Source organism: Thermobia domestica, chromosome 17 (genome assembly GCF_964235325.1).
Source record: "Thermobia domestica chromosome 17, izTheDome1.hap1.1, whole genome shotgun sequence".
Classification (NCBI taxonomy): Eukaryota; Metazoa; Arthropoda; class Insecta; order Zygentoma; family Lepismatidae; genus Thermobia; species Thermobia domestica.
In genome coordinates, this window is record NC_137470.1 from 161,426,826 (window position 1) to 161,454,232 (window position 27,407).

General features: G+C 36.0%; 1 protein-coding gene across 1 annotated transcript in view; it reads left to right on the forward strand.

The window, feature by feature from the left end:
• The first annotated feature begins 7,955 nt into the window (after window positions 1-7,955).
• The window catches only part of LOC145674450 (piwi-like protein Siwi), a 197,318-nt gene continuing 177,866 nt past the window's right edge, over window positions 7,956-27,407 (forward strand). The window contains exon 1 of the mRNA XM_081744514.1: window positions 7,956-8,037. The gene's annotated coding sequence lies outside the window, so the exon portion shown is untranslated. The remainder of the gene's footprint in view (window positions 8,038-27,407) is intronic.

The window sequence follows — 27,407 nt, forward strand, 5'->3', positions numbered from 1 at the left end:
GGAAACCTCACTCTGGATGGCTGGCCTGATAAAAGCTTTTACACTCTTTCGAACCAGTGTCCCCACCGGGAATCGAACCCGGGATTAAAAGAAAAGAAAACGTTAAGGAAACTACGGTTCAGAAATTCTTAAGTGGTGCATTCAAGACTGCACGTAAAGAGTGGCCCGTGATCGTTTGATGACTCCTAAAATATTCACATGGAAGCTTGATATCTATCCTACTTTTTCCCTCCTTGAAATTACAAAAAAAAAAAAAAAAAAAAAAAAAAACAATCTGATTACAACTATAATATTCGTTTAGTTAAACTTACCACATATTGCAGCCTGCCATAATTGCGTCGTTCATTCCGGCTCTCTGCTTCACTTGGGTTGCTATAATAACTAAAATTTCGGTGAATGTGGGTTATTAGCCCTGAGTCCCTAGTACTCTAACGGAGCTTCCATCTGAACCTGGGTACCTACTGTCCTTTTAGCTTGTTGTTTTACGGTGTGGTTTATAGTTCTTGTTAAGGCTGCCACACCAACTTTCCTCCTTTCTCATCCGGGCTTAGGACAGGCTACGGTGGAGTTAGTACATTGATCCCACTAATAAGATCCAAAATCTATTTTGAACCTTTTTGTACAGCTTTTTTCTCGTTTATATTTGATTCTGAATAAAGTGTACCATATTCCGATAATCAGTGCTTAATACAGAATTCGAAATGAATGCCGTTCATTCTAGCTTTGGAACTTCTTTGCCTTACTTAAAGAATATCTGACCAAAGCACATCAGTTTTAACCCTCTTGGGACTTTGGGATTTTAAAGGTAAATTTTATACTTTCAATCAAGCAGCTACTGCATAATCGCTATTTATCCTAGGATCATGGTTTGTACTCTATTCTCTTCAGAATAAAGCAACCTTCCAAACGGTATCATTCGCATACCCGTATCATATACGTGAAAAAGGGAATTCAAGGATTTGGATCCCATAAAACCTTTTAGATAGCATTCGCGAGAGAACAAAATAAGTCTTTTGTATTGTACTCTTAAAGGCAAAAAAGATAACGTCACAACCGCCACCAACTTGAGGACCTCCTTCTCAAAACACATTTGACCTGTTTCGCAATGTGACTGAACAATTAAAACATCCATCGATAATAGATGTTATGTGAGTTTTTTAAAACAATACACACGTATTGTATATATGTCATATATTCCGAAAGGGTTAGTTAATAATAGTAATTTTGTTTTGGTCAGATTTTATTTTTTTAATTAAAACAACGAATTCAAAAATATTACAGTAAAGTTTGTTCGATTGAACGAGCGTTCAAATGTCTAATTTTACCGAATGTAACGATATCACAGAATATGGGGGAAGCTTATGAAACACGTATGCGTTTTCGTAGCGGAACATGAACTAAAATCTAGTATTTCCGTTATATTTCTATTCTTGTCCTAGAAGTATAACGGAAACTGAATCCTCCGGTAAACTTAATTGTAACTAATTGCTATCTGTGTTTTCCCCGTGTGTTGCAGAAGAACTCTCACAGCTCGATTTCACACCTCAAAAACTATTGCTTACGAGGGCAATTTGAAAAAAAAAAAAATGCCGTTTGGTTATCAATGACATATACTCGCAGACGCAGAACTTTTATTATACATATTACCGAGATATGATAAACATTGGTGAAGTTTGCAACACTGCTTAAATCATGTAAATTGCGAGAACTTGTTGTAATAACAGCTACTAAAACTATTGCTGTAATACTTTAAAAGAGGAGGAAAACAATAATAATTTTAAATATATCCACAAATACGTCATTTTCAGCAGTGTTGCTAACTTTACCATTGTTTATCATATCTCTGGAATGGTTTGAAATATCGAAATGCTGTAAACGACAAAATAATTTACACATCTATTACAAACCAAACAAAGAAACTAGATATGATACTTGTCTACGCACTTTTTCGAAATAAAGTCTTTCAAGAAATTAAAATTTTCAAGCTCTGGTAACTTCGTTCCTATTCATTCAAAACAAGTCATACTATGACCATGGTATCCAACGCTAAAGTACTTTCGATGTGCATTATCCTGTCCATTTTCTTTGTGCTGTAAAGCGTGTTAGAGGCTTATAAATTTTGAATGTTTGTGATACTATAACATCTTTAGTTTGCAACACTGAATAATAAAAATGGTATTTTAAGTTTTCGTTGGTATGTTGATTTGAAATATGTGATCATCTGACGTAGTACCATTTGAAAAATACAACTTTATATTGGATTTATGCAAAGATGTCCCCCTCAAAGTTTCGCTTTTCTCTCTCTTTTGGTTTCTCCGTTGTAGCGAATGATCAAGATAAGTTGTCCAACCTGTATATATACAGGGTGTTTCAAAAGAACACTGACAACGTTTGGGAGGTGATTCCTGACACGAAGATAATACAAAAAGTATAGACCAATCTGGGTGCACAAATGCTTCCTTGCGGAGTTATAGGCTGTCGAAAACATGAAAAAAAAGAACTTTAAAAGTCTATAGCTCCGAAACTATTGTATCTACCGTAGTCGGCTCAACACTTTATTTATGTGCCCTATCCAAAAATCCATGTTTCAAAATCCTAAGGTACTCACGCAACAATTTTATAGAAGGAGTTTGGCCATATAATTTGAAGCACTCAGCAACTACCGGTGTAAAGATTGTTGCGGAAGCACCGCAGGATTCTGAAACTTGCATTATTATTATTATTAATTGGAAACTTACATTATTTGGAAAGGGGGCATTATTATTATTATTATTATTACTATTATTATTATTATTATTATTATTATTATTATTATTATTATTATTATTATTACTATTATTATTATTATTATTATTATTATTATTATTATTATTAATATGTATTTTCGCTGGTCCTCGGACAAGTGTTTTTTTTACTGTTTTTTTTTTTTTTTTTTGTTCTTAATTTTCAGTTTGGACCTGGAAATGTTTCTTCCTCATTTCTCCATTTTCAGCTTCCTCTTTTAACTCCCAATATTTTCTTCTATTTTTCAAATCATCGATCACTTGTGTTTTTCTTTTTCCTACCAGTTCCTAAGTGAAGTCTTGACTGGACCACGTAGGTCCTATAGTTTCGGAGCTATGGACCTTTAAAACTCATTTTTTCATGTTTCCAGCAGCCTATAACTCCGAAAGGAAGCATTTGCGTATCCAGGTTGGTCGATACTTTTTGCCTTATCTTGGTGTCAGGAATCACCTCCCTAAGTTTGTCGGTTTTGTTTTGAAACACCCTATATATATATATATATATATATATATATATATATATATATATATATATATATATATATATATATATATATATATATATATGCTATAGCCCTCTCCTTGACGCTCATTTATACACTGGATGAAATAGTCTTCAATCCTGCTTTACACTGGATAAAGCTTCAACTATGGTTTAGACCCTCCCTTGATCATATCCTGGATCCGCCACTGTATATATATATATATATACGCATGGGAATGATTAGTAAAGGTGAATTGCTGCAAATAATTTATTTTTATGTTTTACAGATAGTTCAAATTTGCTACTTTTTAATCTTCAGATCTGACAATACTGGTGCAGTAACAAGCGCATGAGAAGAAGGGAGAGGCTGCACTCACACACTGCGCGGTCTATCATTTCATATCCACAGGGATGTGTTATTCACTGTGATGTGTTGTAGGAGATAATATATGACAGTACGAACGTTTGGGGCAAGGTGAAAAGGAAGTGGAACGGGGCTGTTATGATGAGAATGATGAATCAGCGCGAGGAGTATTGGTCGCTTCGGTATACGGTCGTCACTTGGCACTGGAATAATAGTAGGGTTGCCAACTGACCGGTTTTTCACCGACCTGGCCGGAAATATTGCTGTTATTTTGATTAAAGCCGGCAACCGGTACAATCTTCTTACCAGCCCCTTTCTGACCGTTTTTTTTTTTTTTTTTTTTTTTTCAAATTTGTGTCTAGTACAAAGCAGTTTCATCTGATTCGAAATATAGATTTAAAAGGTAACTTTCATTCTGTAAATCCAAAACTGTCACCTTTCACCATCTATCAATGATTAATATATTTTGTTCATCTGTTTAGATAATTTTAAAGAGATGACAGAGACTATATCAGGAAAAATTTGAAATTTACTTGTAAAGAATTTTATACATTTATTGAGAGTGAAAACAGACTTCTTAAGGCAATTTTCTGTAAGTGTACAGAATATATTTCATTTTCCAAATCTAAAATTGTCACGTAAACATTACTATACTTTTGTTCGTCTGTTTTGATAATTTTAAAGAAGTGGCAGTTACTGGTAAATACAATAAAATGATCAATGCCAATTTCAGTTTCTCATTTACAGCACAATGTATCTATTAAGCTTATTAGTGAATGTACTAAGGATATGCAGAATACAGGCGCGAATGCACTTTTGTTCACGACAGTACATTTCCATCGCTTGGATGGGTCCGAACAGAGATACTTCACATTTAGACCTATATCATAGGGAATTTTGAGGGGGTTCCTTTTTTTTTATTTATTTTTATTTTCCAGAGTTGACAACCCTAAGTAGTATATGTAATAAGCGGCCTTCTTCACCACAGCATCTGAGAGGTGTAACGCGATCACCTTGTTGATAGAGTCTATATGGTGTTTGTGCAGTACTGACATACAAACGAAAAAGTAAACATACATGCCTGCACGTTCAATCTGTTGGCATGACTCATCATCGAGTCGTAGGTTGCGGAAAAAGAAGTTAACAACATTTAACCTTGCTATGACGAGTTTGCTCCACACCAGTATCGATCGTAGTTTGCAGAAGCAGAGGTTGCAATATCAAAGAAATATGCGTACGCTCGAGTGTTCCCCTCCCCCGGCGTTTTTGAATCGTGTCCAAATAATATTCAGGAAATATGGAGAGAAAAGTCTCTTCAAACTCTATTTGTATATTTATTGATTTAAGTACATTCTCTAATATTGATTTACTATATAGGCTATCCCCATTACTTTAAAAAAAAATGAACAACCACTGTCAATTTAAATTTATACATTTATTTATATATGGAACTTCTATACTGATGTTATTGGACAAGAAATCAATAAAATATATAGTATGTGCTATAAGGCATGAATCATAGCATTACGGAAAGAGAAGAAAAAACAAGAAAGTTGCGTATAATTATCAATGCATTTAAACAAAATGATTTAACTAAATAAACCATATTTTAATTAAAATGGAAGCTCATTCTTCGTTGTTTTCGAGTTGCAATTTTTTTCTGTTACTTTCTAATTAAAATCTGGAATGCTGCTCACCAAGTCTCTCTGAATACAAAACCTTGCTACCGCAAATATTTCCTGCTTTATTTTCTTATGTGTAGAGAAATACCTCTCCCCTCCGCCATTTTGTTAGGACTTCCTTATATTAATATAAGGGTGAGAAATCCGATTTTCAGTGACCATGTATTTTTGTCTGTTGCTCATATATAAGAAGCATGAAATCTAAGATTTTTTTCCTTCGAAAATGAAAATAATAATAATAATAATAATAATAATAATAATAATAATAATAATAATAATAATAATAATAATAATAATAAATGAAATTTTTAGCTTAACGTATCACGCTTATGTTCTTTAGACTAAAGGAGACAGGTGATTGTTGGAACTAAATGATTCTGAGATTAGGTTTTTGTGCTCACCCACGAGAAATCGAACACGGAATCATGTACACCAAAGGCGCACGCGCTAACCACTAAACTAGCGTAGGACTTTCCCTCTTTAGAGACATCATTTGCTAAGTATTGATATTTTGAATGATTTGACGGTTTATCAATCAATAGGAATTACCGTGAATTGGAAAATTATTTAATTTGATGCTGTAAATACCCTGAATATAAGAATTCCTCTTTTGTGAAAGGTAGGAGTATATTTCAAGGTAGGAAAAAGGAACGAACCGCGATTGCTAGCACTAGATATTTATGCTATTATCAATGTTCATTTGATTTGGTTTGATTTATTGTGTATGTCTGACTACTGAGTTTTTATTTATTTATTTATTTATTTCAGTTCTTAACTGTAAAGATGTTTTACATCGGAGAATTTTGTGAAAACAAAATTAAGAATTTTGTGAGAATATTTATACGATTATGCATAAAAAGAAAATGTATACTTCTGTACATAGTAAAATTATTATTCTTTCACTGTCACAAATTATTTCCTAGATTATAAGCTACTTGGGGTCAATGATTGAATCCCAGCTCGCGTCACGTGGGCTTTGTAGTGGACGAACACTATGTACGTGGGATTTCTCGGGATTTCCTGTTTCCTCCACTTTCTTCATTCTGCCATTTCATTCATTCTCTCCATCTTCTTCAGCTTACACTGAAAGATTTCGTTTCACAGAAGTTACTTATACGGGAATGAAAAATATTGATGAGAGATTATTTTCAAATTATTTAACTGGGTGGAAAGAGAAAAAGATATCATAAATATTAAGTCTGTTATAGTTTTGTGTATCGTTGGCTGCATTTATACTTCAATTTTTCATTAGACATACCTCCTGCTATTCCATGTTGGAGTCTTCTGATTTCATGGCTGGTAATTTGACAATACCAAAAGAAAGAAAAACATCTTGCGTAAGAGAGAGAGTCGATACTGGACAGTTTTGAGGCAGTAAGCATTCTCAAAAACTGCACGTATGAGTACAAAATTGAAATACGGAAATTCCTTTTATGTTTTGATAATTCCTTTGTTTCAACCATAATTAGTATTTAGGACCAGAAACATCCATAGGATTTTCCCCTACCCGCAAGGGGGAAGGGAAAGACCTATGCATCTGTACACACATTGATGCAAACAAATTTCTTCATGTAATACAATTATTATTGTTTGAGAACAAGATCCTGAGACGAATATTCGGACCCAAGAGGAACGGGAATGGGGAATGGCGGAAACTTCATAACGAGGAACTACATAATTTATATGGTTTACCCAACATTGTTAGGGTCGTCAAGTCTAGGAGGCTTAGATGGGCGGGTCATGTAGCTAGAATGGAAGAAAGTAGAAACGCTTTCAAAGTCTTGACTGGAAGACCAATCGGAAAACGACTATTAGGAAGACCTAGGCGCAGATGGGAGGACAATGTTAAGATCGATCTCGCAGAGATAGGAATACAAAGTAGGAACTGGATCCAATTAGCTAAGGATAGAAGTCAGTGGAGAGCTTTTGTGAACGCGGCATTGAACCTCCGGGTTCCATAGGCCATGGAGTTAGTTAGTTAGTTAGTTTAATACAATTATTATTGACGTATATTGCATAACTTTATTAACTACAGTAAATATACTAAATACTGTAGTGAGTGAGTAAGCAAATCTAAAAAGTTTGGGTATGTATTTTGAGGAACAGAGCCCCTTTCGAAAATACAGGGGGGGATTGCTTCTCTTACTCTCCACTCCGGGTGTCTTTGCTTAGTACTACTATAAAACCACCGTAGTACATAATCACGCTTCTCTCAATTAAAAAAGAACGGAATCTGCGGAATTAAACCGTGACGAGCCCGCATGCATTGCTGGCTCTAAAGTTACGACGCTGCTATTTTTGTTTCACTACCACTGTAAATTCCTTCCAGAAACTTTTGCCCAGAGAACAGAATCAAAATGAGAAGGTGCTGAATTGGATAGCAATTTATTTTTTAGCTTCTAGGGGAGGGGAAGCGATTGTCCAATTCCAGGAGGACAAGTCCTCTAACATTATCCGCGGGAGAAACACTACTTTAACCAGACATGTATTTGTTATTTGCGAGTTTGTGTTTTGTGAAGCAGTCTTCTCTTCTTCCAAAATTCTGTGACTCACCAACCTTACCAATTGAGTCAAGTGCTGCCAAGTGGAGGAATTTGTAACTATTGCAGAAGCTAGCTCTTTACCGGTTGTCGTCGAGGTGGCGGGTGACTTAGCACGTTGCTGTCGAGTAGCGCGGTTGTGCGTGTTTGAGTGTGTGTCTTCCTAGGAAGTATCGTGTATATAGTAAGTACCGTATTTTGACCCCTATTTTTACTTATTATTTTGCATGCCTATACTCCGCGTCACCCGAATTGGCGTATGGTATCAGCCAATAAGCTCGCAGTACACTGTTACTAATCATTCATAATTGATTTTGTTCGTGCTTGCGAACAATTATGAATGATTTGATTTCTCCGTGAAGGTTTAGTAACAGCTCACTGCGAGCTTATTGGCTGATGCCATACGCCAATTCGGGTGACGCGGAGTATAGTACTTGTGCCTTGTACTTCTCTACTTCGAATTTTGTGTAGTGCTCAGCTTTTTTCTCTCTACTTTTGTTCTCCTTCTTTATAGAGATTAATTTCGATGCCCCTGGGCCTTCCCAGGACACTTTGACCACGAACACGGCTACAAACTCTACTATTATGGTTATTGATTCTGCCCCTCCACTTTCACTTCGTGCTCTTACTAATTTTATACCAATCATCATTTATGCCCCATATTGTCAACGTTACTGATTCAGGTAATATAAGCCGAACACCTTATCAAATTGGGTCGCTTACTTCACACGCACGATGTTGAAGATATGAGTCGCCTAGTATCAAAAGCCGCGAAATCCATTTTTTTTTTTTTTTTTTTTTTTTTTTTTTTTTTTTTTTTTTTTTTTTACCGAAATTGAGTTATATATCGCTCGTTATATGTTTGATCTAAAGGAATTCCATGGAAACAGAATTTTGTTTAAAAGATTAATATTTCATACTTAAAAAAAAAAAAAAAAAAAAAAAAAAAACTAGTTCAAATATTGGACTTTGTACACGTGTATATGGAGCTTCACTGCATGTTTTGCAAGATTGCTCGAAATTAAGGAAAATGAATGTGGCGGATCTCAATACTAGGCGCCTCATATTACGGCTATTAAACAGGTGAGTAGAGGTTTGATAAAAAATTACTTTCGTACAGGTTCCGCTGCAATCAAGTTCCTAATTCATTACACCAGGACAATCACTGAAAAGCCTATGTGCCTAATTATGAAGTTTCTCGTAAATGTGTCGTTCCTAATGTGGATCCGTCCCCCAGTGACAAAAAGTTTTGTTGCATCTCAAGAGCACTGCCAAAATAAACGCATGTCTGTTGTATTTTTCGCACTGTTTCTTCTTCTTCTTCCGTTTCTCAGACTCCCATTGAAGCGGGCGAAGAGGTTTTTTATCCCCCCTTCTTTCTGACCTAAGTCTACCTCCGCTTCCACCCTTCCAAAAACACCTACTGACACTGTCGTGTTAACGTTTAATACTAATATCCTGCCGGAATATAGTACCGTATTTTATATGTGCTTTCCTATGACCACTTATGTACCCCAATAAAAACAATCTTTTCAATTGGATATAAGTTAGTATACATGGAGCTGCATCAGTTCCCGAAGGAGCAGGACGCTCATACTTTTCGGGATTATTCATTAGTATGTACGAACTTACAAAAGGGGTAACAAAGCGACTTTTATTTACTTATCGACTGATACGAAAATAAAAAAGAACGTACCTGTACTTTATATCTGTATGTGTAGTGCCCTTGCACTTTATGACTATGTGTGTGTGTGGGGGGGTTAACGCATGTCGCATGTCTTGTGCACATGGATACTTCTTACTATTGCACTACGTAGAAAATTTATGGCATTTCATGTAGAAGTGGTAATAGAACACAGAAGAAACGCAGATCAGGGAGTTCTCATGTATACTATTACCTACGACCATTATTCCCAAAATTGTAAAGGGCGCTCGCACTGTGCCAATTGCGACTTGGGATGGCATCTTTTCTCTTCCTGTACAGCTAAATCTCGTTGCCTTCACTGTTTTGACGATGACGTAGCAACGTTCCACACTTATCCCAAGTGCTCGTTTCAAACTCAAATTAATCAGCTTATGGCTCTCGATAATCTTTCCTTTCAAGAAACCTAGTGTCGCGTGCCCACCAATTCACCCACTTGTATTTCCTTGCAGCAGTTCCCTTTGCATCCTTCTTCTTCTACTCCCGCTTTTACTCTTCCCTCTTTGTCCCATACTGATACTGCTAAACTTCCTCCCTCAGTTTTTCCGTCGACCCTTCTTATCCTGACTCACTCAATAAAACAATTCTGTCTCACACATCCCTACCCGCCTCCTAAGGACCTGGTTCCGCCTCTTCCTCGGTCTTCGCGCCCCACACGCTCTTCTCTTAAATCGGATTCTTCCTTATGTTTACCCCTTTGCGGTTCTTACTCTCCTTCTACTTCTGTCAAATTGTCTGCTATTCATCCAAATTTTTCCGTTGCTCTTCAAACTATCCTTAAAATTTTGGAAACACGTCCAACACAGTTCACTCCTCAGGACTTGAACAACTGTTTACATGTATTGAAATCTTTACTTTCTATCTCATCATGCAATTCTTAACTCCTTTGATTTAAACAATACTCCAATGGAACTTGTGAACTTGTACCCCCAAATCTATCTTCTTCATAAACTCTGTATATATTTTCACCCGGATTTAATTTTCTTACAGAAAACTTGGCTTAAATTTCCCTCCCTTGCCTACTTTGTATATATCATTGACTTCACGAACTCCGCGCTGATGGCTATGGTGACTTTTCCATCGGCATCTGTAAATCCCTTAGTTATACTCTCCTTCCCTCCTCATTTCCCCATCTTGATGTCCATTGGCAGGCGATTCGTATTGGTTCTGTTACTTTCGTTAACATGTATGTACCTTCTCATCTCCATTTGCTGCTCACTGATTGGACCACTATCTTTCAAACTTTACCTTCTCCTTGGTTCCTTGGTGGAGACCTGAACTGTGATCATCCACGCTGGGGAAATACCTTCTTTAACCCGAGAAAGCCCAAGGGGTGCCTCAAAGGCCAACTGGTCCACTTTTAATGCCAGTATTCTTAATAGATATTTCGTCCCGTGTCCTGTCCTCTAGAATTCTCCTATCTCTTTTAAATACACTCTCTGATTGCGTTCCTAAGCATTTTTTACTTTACCTCAAAAAATAGGGTTATTTTTTTATACTAATGTAAAGGCCCAAGGGGTACCTCTGAGGCTCCTATTGAAATATGTACTTTTCTAATTATTTGATACTGTTTATTTTTATTACCATTGACAAATGATTGCCTAGGAAAGTAGGGATTATTCTTTTCTATTGATGACGGAAAATAAAAATGGTCGCGGTGGGTTCAGGTATCTTGTATATGCAGCAGGGAATCTCAGAGGCGTCCCTTGGGCCTCTTAAGGGTAAAATTAGCAAGGGCTGTCTCGTGTTAACACAGTTGAATTTGAACTTTATAATGATTATTTTACTTCCTCTTGTTGCCTTCTTACTGATGGTACCCCAACTCGCATCCCACGTCTCTCCGATTTTCCCTCTGCTCAGGACCTTACTACCTGCTCTCCTCTAAGTCACCTCCTCCGTTGGGAAGTGAATACTGACGCTTTTGGCAGTGATCATTTCCTCATTTATATACATACCCCTACTGCTCACCTTCTCTTTCCGCTCCTGCCTCCGATTTTTAAATCTTAGTCTATGGTCTCCTTTTCTCGCCTTTCCACCTCCTTAAAATGGACTCTATATAAGACTTCTCAACATTTACCCCTCACCGCTCTCCTAATTCTCCCATGACTAAGTGATCCCAATTTTCGTCATAAAATTGCCCAAGGACCCGGTAAATCTAGTTTTACCACTCTTACTTCCTCTCTCACTTCCCTTAATCCACGCTCTGTCCCTCCGTGGAGGACATCTGATTGTCAAAAAGGAATCAACACGCCGTTGTCATGCCAAGCAAGCCTATCTGCGTACTCGCTCTACCACTGATTTCTTTCTTTATCAACGTGCACAAGCCCTTGCAAAACGCCATATCCACCTCTCCCATTATTTAGCTTGGAACGGTTCCTTTCCTACCTTCAACTTCCGTACTAAATCTTCTAAACTTTGGCCCTTTTATTGCACCCTTAGTTGCCCAATCCGATACCTTGCTTATGGGATCCATATTTCCTTTCCATGGGTTTTCCAATTTCATGCCCAACTAGCCCCAGCTACGACTATGTAACCCCTATTTGGTTTTCGCCTTCGTTTCAAGATCCTACTCTCACACTATGGGACTCTCCCCGTGAATTAACAATAGTTCTCTCTAAACCCAAATCTACATCTCCTGGTAAGGATGGAGTTTCCTATAGCCATCTACAACACGTGCTTCTTTCCCTCTTATGGAATCTCCTCCACCTCTACAACACTGTCTAGACTGCTCACAAGGGAAAGTCACCAACTGGTCCCGCTGAGATCCGAATGAGACGATTGTGCTTGCATTTGATATAACTAGACGAATCCCAAAGTTATGAGTGAAACCGGGTGGGGGGATATGGTAAGTTAGAATATATTTTGTAATGTTAAAGCTAATAGCTGGCAGAATAGTTTGAACCGGGTCATTTGTTCGGAAACGGTTGTGTACATGGAAAACTCGACGAACACGTATCCCATCATTTTCAAAAGCACACTTTCGGAGGTAAAAAAGTTTGCCCCAAGGTCCCCGCAGGGTCCTAGACGAACCAACTCTTCATATGGCAGGAGGAGTTAAATAGCACATCATTTGAAAGTTGATGTGAAATGAACTAAGATGGAGCTACTCTCGACTCGAGGACTACACTATACAAAATGGCGACGGCTCAAAATATAAACAAAGTCTTAATTGAAAAGTCAATGGCCACCCCTATAAATCGGAAATGGTGAGACAAATGTGAAAACATTAAAGCACGTTTAACATTATTTTTAAAGTACAACGATTTGAAGTAAAAACGTCTTGCCCTAAGGCTCCAGCAAGGTTCCTGGTGGGGTCCAATTCAAAAGTTTCAAAGGCAAATTGTGTTAAGTAGCACATCGTTAGAAAGCTGTTGTGAAATGAAAGAAGATGAGTTCACAATGACGGACTAATTTATGTATGATCCAAACAAGATAGAAAATAAAAGTAAGAATAACAAAGAAATAAGAAATAATAGAAATGGTAGACAAAAAAAAACAATAATAGTATCTTCCGTTCTATAATGCTTCCAATCGACTGCTGCAGTGGTTAGAGCTGCCGTTTGGTGGTAACAATTTCTGTACTTCGATCGGGTCACTCGTAGATCTCTTTATTTTAATGGGCTGAATGAATGAAGATGCAATATAATTGTCAGATGCAACATCATTGTCAGCATTTATATACAAAATCGTTTTTCACGATGATACAGATTGGATTGATATATTGGATTACAGATGATATGTCTTTGACTCTTTGTGGACATCTACTATTGACAATAAACGTAAATACCACATTTCGCTTTTCCAGCTCCAGTGATTTGAGCTGGACATGCGTGTGATTCATAGTGCGGCATTTAGAACTCATGTCCCGTTTTTGAACATTTTGTTCGTCACCTACCCTTACAGATCAACGTTTATGCAAAATTTGGTTTTCCTGGCAGTTTGGAATGCCTATACTTTTAAGTTTTAATCGGCCATCTTGGGGTTCAAGGAATGTGGTTTTATATTAAATGAAAGATGTGGGCTTAGAAGTAGCTATCATTTGTAATTTTGTTATAACTTATTTGAGTTATTTAGTGGCTATAGACGTTTCAATTAACTTAGTGGTTACATTTTGATCCTCTGTCATTTTGCACAGAGTCATTGTAGAGAATCGAGACTTGTTCCACCTTTAATTTAACAACAGATTTCAAACGATGTGCTACTTAGCCCTCCTTGCCACTTGAAAACATTGAGTTCGACCCACCGGGGACCCTGCGGGGCCCTTGGGACAAGACGTTTTTACTTTAAATCGTCATACTTGGGAAAAAATCTCACACGTGCTTTCCTGTATTCACATTTGTCTCATCATTTCCGAACTGCTACTTAACCCACCTTGCCATTTGAAATGTTTTGTTTACTCGTCTGGGACGCCGCGGGGGACCTTGGGGCAAACTTTTTCTTACCCCAAAAGGTGTGCCCTTGAAGATGATGGGATACGTGTTCGTCGAGTTTTCCATCTACTTAACCGTTTCTGAACCAATGACCCGGTTCAAACTATTCTGTCAGCTAATAGCTCTTACATTAAAAACTATGTTCTAGCTCACGATATCCCAACGATGGCATGTTTAGCTTTGGGATTCGTCTAGCTATAACACATCAAATGCAAACTCAATTGTCTCGCTCGGATCTCAGCGGAGCCAGTTCGTGACCTTCCCTTGTGAGCATATTCTCCACTTTGGAAGGAATGTGTGATTCTTGCTATCCTGAAACCTAATAAAAACACTAGGGGTAGCACATCATTACCGACCTATTGCTCTTTCTTCCTGCTCTTTAAAAATATTTGACCATTTACTCACAAATTGTCTTTAGATGTATGTGGAACATCATAATTTCCTTTCCTATTATCAATTTGGTTCTCGTGTGGGGAAGAGTACTTAGAGTATTCATGATTGTTTTAGTACCCTGGTTTCTGATATTTGGTTGGCCTTCTCCCAAGGCTCTTTTTACGCAGTGTTTCTTACCTTGAACAAGCCTATGACATTATTTCTTTCTATTACTTTTCTGATGAACTTTAGCAACTTGGTCTCCCCCAAATTTATCCACATTATCCATAGCTTATTTATAAATAATACTAATTTCATTCGCATTGGTCATCAGTATACTTCCCCTAGATTCACTTCGCAAGACCTTCCCCAAGGTTCGTTTTAGCCCCTCTTTTATTCCCTTTTTATATGGAACGGCAAATTTGTCATCTTAGAAGTAATGTACGTGTTTTAAGTTTTGCTGACGACATTGCTGTCTATACTACTGTTTCTACCTCTTCTGTGTCTACTAATCTTCTTACTACTACCTTCACTTCCTTTGCAGTATTGTGTGCTTAGTATAAGTTTTCAATTAATTGGACTAAAACTCATGTTGTGGAATTTACTCGGAAATGTTCTTCTTCCCCCTCCGCTTAGATACCCACGGTACCTCCTATCTCAAATTTTATCTGTTAAATATCTAGGTACATATTTGACTTCCTCTCTACGTTAGGCGTCTCACTCAGGCTTTCTTTAAACAAAAACTGACAGCTATCTCTATCTACTCCGCAAAATCAGCAGTACACGTTGAGGTCTTGACATTTCCCATTTCCTTACTCTTGTTCCGTTAAGTTTATTTACTCCAGCTCACCTATGGCCTTTCCCTCTTTTTCCGAAACCTGTCAAACGTATCACTATCCTTCAATCTCTTCAATACTGCACTCTTTGTCGTACATTATCCCTACCAGTGGTCGAAGTGTGACAGTATGCAGTGGTATGGCATACCGCCTCTGGTTTTCCAGTGATGAAAGCATACCGCCTCCGTTTTTCAGTGATTAAGACATACCCTCACTGAAGAGTAGATGCTAAATACCTTTAATAAATTCATTTTTATACACAGTAATTAAGGAATAGCTTTGTACTTAAAAAAGTTTTTATTTCTTATGTAGAAATAACTTTTAAGTTGACAACATCGACATTTTTGTTATCTTTTCCCTACCTTTTGTTTTTAAAATGAGGTGTCTTCAAAGAAGTTCACGTAGTTTATATTTTAATGTGCCATTTTGAATTGTTTCTTTCGTATGTATGTACGTGTCTTCTTGTCTTAATTCATATAAATGTGGTGTTTTAACATGAGCGGATTTAGAGGTTGTCTGCTGTAAGGGCGATTTTTCCGGGGATTTGGAATACCTCTCAGTCGAGTGGGGAGTCCGGGAACTTTCCCACAGAAAATTGTTAATATAAAAATTTCCCCCATTTTTTCTATTTGTATTATGAAATGTATTTGTATGAATGTATTTGTATGAAAAAGTATTTGAGAATTTTCATGTATAATTCTCTACCTAGGTATAATACAATCTAAGGGATTTTTATTTATTTATTTATTTATTTATTTTTTGTCAGAAAGTTGTTGCCGGAGGATCAAAGTCTCTCCATGCCCTCCCCCTTCCCATAACCAAAGAGAAACTCTCCAGTGGTTTTCAGTCATTATGTAAATGCAAATGCAATCTTTTAGGCAACGTGCCCTCACTGTATTTCAACATTTAGGCAGTCGGTATGTCGAGTCTAAATCGAAATAAAACATACCGCCTCTACTTTTTTCCACCTCGAACACAGATCCCTACCCATTATTTTTTGCCGTTACAGCGCTTTTTACGGAAGCGCGAGTTCCCCTGCTTCTTATTTATGTTGAATTTCTCATTGATAAATTCTTCCTTGCCCGCTTATCAAGTACATCAACTCTTTTTCTTCCCAAAGTCTAATTGCTATCTTCCCTACATACTTCATCCCGTCATCATCCTTATGCCACCGTCCTTCTCTTCCTGTACTGTAATTACATCACCCTCTGCTCCAGTAGCGTACGCAGGTATTTATTTCGGGGGGGTCCAAACTCAATATGAAGGTATTTTATACTAAAGTTCCAAAAATTACCTCTAAAAGTAGGCTAAATTTACACAAAAGTTGAAATTTCGGGGGATACGGACCCCCAGGACCCACCTTCTGCTCTCCTGCTCTCCCCCTCCTATCTCGTACCAGGGTCCCTTGCCTTATATGTACGCTTATTCGCCATGAAGTGAAAATGTGTGTTGATAATGATACGAATTTCGTTTTAGGTAAGTGTATTGTGAATTGATTTTTTTTTTTTTTTTTTTTTTACTGAAGAAAATGTTAAGAAACACTGCAGCAGGCCGTAACTTGTAATGGGGCAGAGGACAACTGCCACGCCAGGGAAGCTCCCCTCCGCTCGAGGGGACCTACTTTAAGACAAAATTTTCTTACTCCATATACGATACGAACATGAAATTATAAATGAAGTATCAAACATGTTCACTACATTACATGAACAAAACAGCACACAACAGGTAAATAAAACAAAAATGAGTCATGGGTCCATTTCAGTAAAAAAAAAATGCCTACTATCAGTGGCCCTAGAAATAATATTTATTTTTATGGCTTTGAGATTTGCCAATATTGTCCCCTTAATTAATTTTGCCATGTATGGAGCGGGCCCAGGGGCATAACTAACGGCCCTGTAGATCTTGCCGTGCGGAAGGGCCCACAGGTTCCGGGGGATCATAAACAATAAGAGAAAGAGGGGGCCCAAGAATTAGAAAAACAACTTTTTCAAGGGGTCCCAAATACACGTATTAATGCTTAGCTCCCAGAGAAAATCTAAGTTATTGTGCTGTACTGCAGTGTGGTTTTTATTTTATATATGTATTCAAATCATACATTAAATAATTCCAAGTTTATTAGGGATATCGAGCCATTTTTTCTCAGAGGGTAAATCCAAAAATATAATCTATTCTTTTAAATTTAAGATGTCAAATATTCGCTTAATTTTAAAATTTTATTTTAATTAACTTTCAGAGACCACATTCTCTATGTTTACAATATACTCGCTTGCAAAACCATTACAAAAAAAGTAGCAAATTTACCCCTATTTGCTTGTATTAAATCGTGAAAATAAAACCGGTTTCAGGGATAAAACAAAACGAAAACTTCACGTTCCTAGTGATAAGTATCTTTTCAATACAGTGCAATTTGACCTCAAAAAGCCGAGTTTCTACTTGAACACTCAATAACACGATTTTTGTGTTTTGCAGATTCGGAATGTTTTCCAAGCATACTACATTTTTTCTCCTAAGTCCACATTACAGGCAACACTGAATGCTTTTAGTAGATTTTCCTTCACAGGGTGTAACCCACTTAAATTTTAACCCTTTATTCTGCACTGTTGCTCTCAAGCAACTTTGCATTCTATTGTGTTATCCGCACGAATTATAACTTCAGTGATCATTTAATTGGTAGTATTGCTTTCATACAATATTCATATACATGATTTGCTGGTCACCTGTTTAGATATTTCTAATCTTTGTCAAGAGGGAACAGTTAAATTTACTATTGTAGGTGCTTTATCTCCTACGTTCCGCGAAAGTTCTTTTTTTATTTTTTTTATTTGTGTTTTTTTGCTCTGTAGGAAGATATTTCAAGCAAACTGCTGCTAATTAGTGGAAGCATTCTTATGATATTTGACCAAAAAAGGGCAATGCTGCTCAGTAGCAACACATAAGACCTTTTTTATGGCAATGTTGCTTTGAAATAAACATCCTGTATGTTGTAACCAAAGTACAAAAAATACTTTAAAAATTACGGAATTATGATCAGGAAGACATGGTTCAACCACAAAAGCAAACTAAATATCTTAATGGTAATACTATCAATGCTTGCCAATTAAAAGGTTAAATAACTTTTCCATTCCAATCTGTGGTATTTTTATGCTTCCCACTTTCGGTTTGAATCAGCACGTGCGTTTCTTCGCTTCTCTGGAGTACCATCGCACGTCTTTCTTTCCTGCGCATCACTCATTGTGTTGTAATGTTAACATACAAACTATGAAAGGGAGAATAAGGTAATTAACACACAAGAAAGGAACGAAAACACGATTAAATCAAAACTGCAAAGAGCACACGAACAACTTCCCTCAGCCAGCATTAAGCTAACACAAACTGACCTCGAAATTGAAGACATTGAATTTAAGACCTCAATAATAATAATAATAATAATAATAATAATAATAATAATAATAATAATAATAATAATAATAATAATAATAATAATAATAATAATAATAGACAGAAAGTGAGAGATGGAAGATGGAAACAAACAATGATTTCGTTCATTCCAGTTATTAGGGATTTTAAAAATATTACCATATCCCAAAAGAAACCAGTTAAGAATGCTCCAATAGCATTCCCAGAATGAACTTAAAAAGAATTATTTTTTTCTTTTTAACTTCTACTTCTACAAGCTTTATACTGATTGTTCTATGTACTTTATTACTATACTCGTTGAACAATTCTTGTAATATATCTATTCATTTCTAATTTCCTTGAGTACTTAATTCTTCCACATATTTCGTTTAAGAGTTCTGTTAAAACGTTCCACTATATGTTGTTTTGCTAAGACACGTTCTTAAAATGGAGGGCTCAAAATTTAAAAATTCGCAAAATATCATCTCTCTATGACTTATGGTTCAACATTCTCAAAATGGAGGGCTCAAAATTTAAACATTCGCAAAATATCATCTCTCTATGACTTATGGTTCAACATTCTCAAAATGGAGGGCTCAAAATTTAAACATTCGCAAAATATTATCTCTCTATGACTTATGGTTCAACATTCTCAAAATGGAGGGCTCAAAATTTAAACATTCGCAAAATATCATCTCTCTATGACTTATGGTTCAACATTCTCAAAATGGAGGGCTTAAAATTTAAACATTCGCAAAATATTATCTCTCTATGACTTATGGTTCAACATTCTCAAAATGGAGGGCTCAAAATTTAAACATTCGCAAAATATCATCTCTCTATGACTTATGGTTCAACATTCTCAAAATGGAGGGCTCAAAATTTAAAAATTCGCAAAATATTATCTCTCTATGACTTATGGTTCAACATTCTCAAAATGGAGGGCTCAAAATTTAAACATTCGCAAAATATCATCTCTCTATGACTTATGGTTCAACATTCTCAAAATGGAGGGCTCAAAATTTAAAAATTCGCAAAATATTATCTCTCTATGACTTGTGGTTCAACATTCTCAAAGTGGAGAGCTCAAAATTTAAAAATTTGCAAAATATCATCTCTCTATGACTTACGGTTCCCGAGATATGGCTCCTTAAGTCTCCTGAAATAGGAATTATTTTGTCCAATATCTCGGGAACGGTAAGTCAGAGAGCAGGGACGGCATTACTGATGGGCAACCGCCCACCCGATGAATGTCCTTGCCCACCCATCCGTCCACCCCAACAGAAGTAGAATAATGAAGGTGACATCCTGTACTTCAAAAGCAATAGGTATTACTATTGATTGTAATGTAATAGTTCAGGACTCTGTTTAACTCTGCAATGAACAATGATTTTAAGTGGGATAAGCAGTCTTCACCCTAAAAGTGAACACTTCCTCTAATTTGAGAAAATTGAACCACATGCACGTCATTATGGATGTGATGTCGATAGTGTAGAGGCGGAACTGAAACTTCTCCCGAAAGTTTTGAAACGTTATGAGGAGGAAAAACAATGCAAAATTACCCCCGATTCTCAGTTTACTGAAGTGATGGATCGTTTCAAAATTGCTTTTCATGAAATTCACAAATTAGTCGTAATTGCTGCCACCATTACTGTATCTAGTTCACTACGTTAACGTTCTTTCTCGTGTCTTAGACGGGTTAAAACATATCTGAGAAATCGAATGGCAAACGGTCGCCTAAGCGATCTTTGTTTCCTTTCAGTAGAAAGAAAACTTGTAATGAATATCGCTGTAGCAGGATATGGTAAACGCATTCGATGATGAACATAAAAATCTACGCGTTGCACTTCATTAAAGTGCAGATATAAAAGTTTATTGTAAGCTTGTTCGTACCATGTGATCAGCGCTTCATAGTTTAAAATACATTGTTGTTTCTGTGGATCATGATGAAGTTTTGTTAATTGCTATTTACTTCTTTATCCAATTTATAATTGTTTTATTTCTTTTTTTCAACTTGAGTTTCAGTTTCAAAGATTTCTGTGTAAGATATGATCAAACAATCATGCTGTCGAATTTCCCTATTCTTTTAGTAACATATGTTTTTGCTGTTGCATATACAGATGACGAAAAAAATCTAATCTTCACAAATTAAGAATAAACGAGAGAAAATATAAATGATTTATATTTTTGTCTCTTGCTTTTTTGTAATAAATCCTTCAAAGATAAAAATATTTACACTAGCCTATTTTATCCTTGTTTTACTTTACCTACTTATTGTGTATTTTATGTTGTTAACGAAAGGTAGAGGATTAACTGTTAGTCTGTGTTGTTTGAACCTTCTTTTATTTCTATGCATTCATGTGCATTCTTGGAGGGAGAGGAGGTAAAGCTGTCTTGAACTTCATCGACTACACAGTACACACCGTTATTATTGTTAAGAAAACCTTGAAGCAGAGGTAGTGTGACTGCTACGGGTCATTCCATGTCAAATCACCTAGAGCACTGTGCTTCAATGTCTCAGATTATCTTCAAAATTTTTTCATACATAAATACTAATGAAATTATGCTAAATTATTTTTTTCCGATTTTTTGGATGAGAAATGGGCCGAGTAAAAATTTTTGAAAAATGTGAATTTTGCTTCAATTTCACTTCATGGCACTCAGCATCATGGAACTAAATTACCATAACTTCCTTATTCTTGAAGAAATTGGGCTCATCCAGGTGTCAAATGAAAACTTAATTCTTGCCTTTTCAGCAGATCTTAAGTAACCTTGCAAAAGGTTACACTGTCAAACATTAATGGGCATACAAAGCAAATTTTAGGGTTTTTACAAATTGTCATTGCTCAAAAGTTACAACTATGAAACTTTTAAATCCTTTTTTATACATTCATCTTACCACGTAGATGATATGGTTAAAAAATAAAGAGGGTTTTTTCAATTTTTGTAATTATTATTTTTTATGTACGGAAATATACAGTTTTAAGTTTTGTTACAAATTGTGTCATTGCTCGAAAGTTACAACTATGAAGCTTTTGAATCTTTTTTAATAGAATCATCTTAGCACACACATGATATGGTAAAAAAAATAAAAAGGGTGCTTTTGGTATTTTTGTAATTATTATTATTATTTATTTATTTATTTATTTTGGTATTTTACATGTATGGAAATATACAGTTTCAAGTTTTGTTACAAATTTTGTGGTGGACAAACACTGTGTGTGGATTTTCTCGGGGTTCTCCCGTTTCCTCCCACTTTCTTCATTCCACCATTTCATTCATTTCTCATAATCACCGTCTCCTTTAGCCTAACCGGCATAACCGTGGGACGTAAAACTCAAAGATTTCATTTCATTTTTGTTACAAATTTTGTCATTGCTCGTAAGTTACAACTATGAAACTTTTGAAACTTTTTAAATAGAATCATCTTAGCACATACATGATATGGTTAAAAAATAAAAAAAGGTTCTTTTGGTATTTTTGTAAATATTATTTTTGTACGTCAGAGTGCAATTCATGAATCGCTCTTGGCCTTCTATATTCTACTGGCCAGAAAATGAAGACTTTTGTTGGGTACCTTTTGAAAATATTATCTGAGAAGTTCCTGCTTCGTCTCTTACAAGCCAATCAGCCCGGACTTACGCAACTGAAAGCAAAATTAAAAGAAGACATCATATCATCAATGAAAAGAATGAGCTGTGAAATATAGGACACAACATTTTGTATGTAAATCTATGCAATTCTAAGAAGTATTACCGGTATGTACATTAGTCTATTATTTCTTATTTTAGTTGATAGGATTTGTAATAATAGTCACTCAACCCTTTACATTGCTAGGCCTACATTTTCCATTCAGAAAACCACAAAATTATTACAAAAAAGGCCTCCCTTTTTGTTATTTAATCATACCAAGTAAATGCAAACTAATCCTATAGAAAGTTATAAAAGTTTGATAGTTATAAGCAATGGTACAATTGGGAAAAAAAGACAGTCATAATTAAAGTTTAAAAATATAATAGTATGGTAATACCAAAACTACACATTACAACAGTTCTAGGGCCGCGGTGGCTCAGTGGTAGAGCGTTCACATCGGATGCTAGGGGTCTCGGGTTCAAACCCTGCTCCCGCCAAGTGAACTTTGTGATGGACAAACACCGTGTGCGGGGGTTTTCTCGGGGTTCTCCCGTTTCCTCCCACTTTCTTCATTCCAACATTTCATTCATGATACTCATCATCAACGTCTCCTTTACCCTAACCGGCATAAGCGTGGGACGTGAAACTCAAAAATTTCATTTACACCAGTTCTATTTTTAAGCATACCTAATATTTACTAAGATGATTATTTAAATAAGTTTTAATGTGTGACATTTGTCACTTCAGAGTAGGGATGCAAAAATTTTCCGAAATCGAAAATTTTACTTTCCGGAATTGTTCCGAATTAAAGATTTTTCCGAAATCCGAATTTTTTTCCGATTTTACTTTCCGGAATCCGGAAAGTAAAATTTCCGGAGTTGGCCATCACTACTTCACAGAAAAGGCATAATCTATTAAAAACAGTAAATCTGTATATTTTATGTACATTTAAAACAAAAATAATAATAATTGCAAAAATACCGAAAGCACCCTTTTTATATTTTAAACATATCATGTATGTGATAAAATGATTCTACAAAAAGAAGCTTCAGAAGTGTCATAGTTGTAACTTATGAGCAATGACACAATTTGTAACAAAACTTTAAACTTATATTTCCGTACATGTAAAATGAAAAAAAAAAAAATACAAAATACCAAAAGTACCCTTTTTATTTTCTAACCATGTCATGTATGTGCTAAGATGATTCTATTTAAAAAGTTCCAAAGTTTCATAGTTGTAACTTACGAGCAATGACACAATTTGCAAAAAAACTTAAAACTGTATATTTCCGTACGTAAAATATAACAATTACAAAAATACAAAAAAACACTCTCTTTATTTTTTAACCATATCATGTACGTGTTAAGGTGAATGTACAAAAAAAGTTTTAAAAGTTTCATAGTTGTAACTTTTGAGCAACGGCGCAATTTGTAAGAAAAAAAATGTTTTTATGCCCATTAATGTTTGCCAGTGTAATTTTCTGCAAGGTTACTTAAGATGTACTGAAAGAACGAAAATTAAGCTTTCATTTGACACCTGAATGAGCCCAATAACTTTAAAAATAAGGAAGTTATGATAATTTTAGTTCCATGATGCTGATACCGTAAAGTGAAATTGAAGCAAAATTCACATTTTTCAAAAAATTCTACCCGGCCCATTTTTCAGCCGAAACTAACTAACTAACTCTATGGCCTATGGAACCCGGAGGTTCAATGCCGCGTTCACAAAAGCTCTCCACTGACTTCTATCCTTAGCTAACTGCATCCAGTTTCTACTTTGTATTCCAATCTCTACGAGATCCATCTTAATATTGTCCTCCCATCTGCGCCCAGGTCTTCCTAATGGTCGTTTTCCGATCGGTCTTCCAGTCAAGACTTTGAAAGCGTTTCTACTTTCTTCCATTCTAGCTACATGACCCGCCCACCTAAGCCTCCTAGACTTGATGACCCTAACAATGTTGGGTAGACCATATAAATTATGTAAATTTTTCAGCCGAAAGATCGGAAAAAGTTAATTTAGCGTAATTTCATTGGCATTAATGTAGGAAAAAAAATTGAAGAGAATCTGAGACATTGACGCACGGTCATGTTTTAAAATTAGGTGATTTGACATGGAATGACCCGCTGGGAATTCTTTAGGTCGAGTATATAACCACGAATTCCCGGAGCCCATTCTAAATCCTGCATTTCTTCAGTTACACCAGGCGAATGCCAGAATTGTACCTTCTATAAGGCCAAGACAGTTGTTTTCCACATCCTTGTTCCTCCCCTACTTCGGTCTGAGCCTTAGCTAACTAAAAAGTATGAAAATTTAAACTTAATTATTGTCCAAAAAAATGTCTACATTGCCCAGTTCTTATTTTCATTGTCCGCCCACCCAGCAACTAGGTCCGCCTCTTTCCGCCCACCCCATGAAACGTTTCTGGCGTCGTCCCTGTCAGAGATATAATATTGGTGTTGATCAATACCCAAGAGGATGGTAAACTTTCTGGTACTAATAGTAACCGGTGAACACTGACCAAACCAGTGACCAGTTGGACAGTAGTAATCGGTTAGTGTTTGGTATCGAAATTTTCACCATTTTCTTAGGCATTGATCAACACCAATATAATCTCTCTATGACTTAGGGTTCCCGAGATATGGCTCCTTAAATCTCCCGAAATCAGAACGATTTGGCCAATATCTCGGTAAATGTAAGAGTGACGCGAAAAATTCCATCACTTCTTTCAGATAGTTTTTGATGCTCTATCCAATGGAGGGCTCAAAATAAAAAAAAAGAAACGCTAATAACACACACACACACACACACACACAGAGAGAGAGATTTGGGGAGGATATGTTTCAACCATCAACAGGATGTGACGTAAATAAGACTGTAAAGATGACTTTCAGTTGACAGCCAACGGCAGATTGAAAAAAAATAAGAGGCTAATATGATTCATCTCAAACAACACGATTTGAAGACATCAATGAGTCACACAGGAAGAAGAACATTTTCGAAAGCAGCTCTCAGAAGCTCGTAGGGAAGGGACTTTTCTGGTTGGAATAAGAAAAATGCGTTTTTTTTTCTTTTACCGTTATATTGCTTACCTTCCGCAAATTCATTTTTAAACATTCTTCTATTGTAGAAAGCTTTGATACTACGGTAATTCGCCTTCGGTCATTCAACTATCAAATCTCCAATGCAAGGAAACAAGGAGTATGGTAGCTGAAATAAGCTAGGCTAGGTTTCAATATTATGCTAATAGCAAAATGCTAGGTGCTAGTGCGTTCGAAAAGATGCTAGGAATGGCAACGCTGATAGCAGGCACGTAGTCAGGATTTCGTAAAAGGGGGTGGGCGGGTATCCGTGACATGAAATACTGTGGTCATCACACGAGGGGCTCAATCATTCTAAACTATTTTACTGGAACATATATTGGTTCGTTTTGCCAAGATTTCATAATCGGGAAAGGGGAGGGGGGGTGACATGAAATACTGAAGGCCCAGGAGCTCGATCAATCTAAACTACTTCACTGGCAACATATATTGGTTTGTTAGGACAATATAATGAGGATGTGTTAGTAAGTATTTTAATTACAAACTACGAAGAAACCTCGAGTAAAAGAATGTAAAAAACAGTATTGAAAAAGGTTTTCTAATATCTACGTTCCTTCTTTTGTTCATTCAAATATAACAATTTTCCTTTCATTATGGCATCAACTATTATAAAAAGTACATATCCATTATTATAAAAAGTGCGTATCCAATAACGTCTTGTAAAATATTTCACAGTATCTGCTTTCCTTTCTCTATTAAATCAAAGTTAACAGAACTTTCCTTTTCCATAACTTTTTGTTTTTATTATTCCGTCTACTACTGTCTATTCCAAATGACAGATTAAAGGAACTTTTCTAGAAATTTCAAATTTCCTGACTTTTACAGGATATCCCGCTCATTCGCCACCATGTATTGCAAGTAATACAAATCTCCTCATAAGAATGAGAAACCAAAAGCTTCCTGTAGCTTTTTATTTTTAACACTGATTCTTCTTTTTCTTTTTCTTTTTGTTTCATCCTTTCATGTTTTGTTTTTTTATTTCTGTTTCGAAGGAGGGGTCAGGATTCCCCTTGGCTACGTGCTTAGTTGATAGGGTTTGATGACCGGAACACTCCCTCGCGTTCTATTGAGTTGTGAAATCTGCAGATCTAGGTGAAGCGTCACGACTCCTTGCGACATGGGCATCTCTGGCATACAAAAAATGAGAGGAACAACTAGAAAAAAGAATGCTTATAGACCCCAACTAAATTTGCGTCAACATCGTGAGGTAGATTGGGAAATACTTAATTAAACAGCTATCAGGATCCAATTTCTACCTCTACCAGCAAAATTAACTCTTTGCGGCACGGGAGCCAACGTTATTTTGTACCTTTTGCTGCACGAAAAAAAATTTCTTTGGAGTTTCTTTAAATTTCAATGAAAATTATACATGTAGACAATTTCAAACACAACAAATAAATTTAATTTAATTTTTCAGTTAATAGTTGGATTAAAAAAATGAATATCAAAGGTGGTAAGCACAACTTCCCACCATGTCTCAAAGAGTTAATCATAATTTTTTTCTATAGCTTACAGGTCATTTGTTATACAGTTACAAGATCCATCTATATATTAAAATGCTAGGTTTATATGTTTGTAGTCAAGAAACGTTTATATGTTTGTGGACGTTTATATGTTTGTGGATGTTTATATGTTTGTGGCCAATTATTTTGACAATGAGATCTACCAAATCACAAGCTCTAAAATGATGCCGTTTTTACTGATCGATTGCAAATTTTGTGTAGATTGTTGAGTTCTAATTGAATATCTGAAAAAGTGGCCTTCATTTCTCTATTATATTTTTCAGGGGTACACTGAAAGTATTGAAATGTAAAAAAATACCTGATTTCTGCCCACCTCAAGATGATTATTTCGAAACAGATTATATAAATAAGAAGACTATTACGAGGAGAGATCAAAAAGTAATGCCTCTGTCACAATAAATGTATTAATGAACATAGAACAAGACAAGCTTTTGCAGTGCATAGCCTGAACTGTCCTCTACAGAATCATACCATTCAACATAGTCTACATGAATTTGAACACATTTACATCTTTGAACCCAGATGTCAAAATATTATTTTAAATTTTTTTATTGGAAAAATTC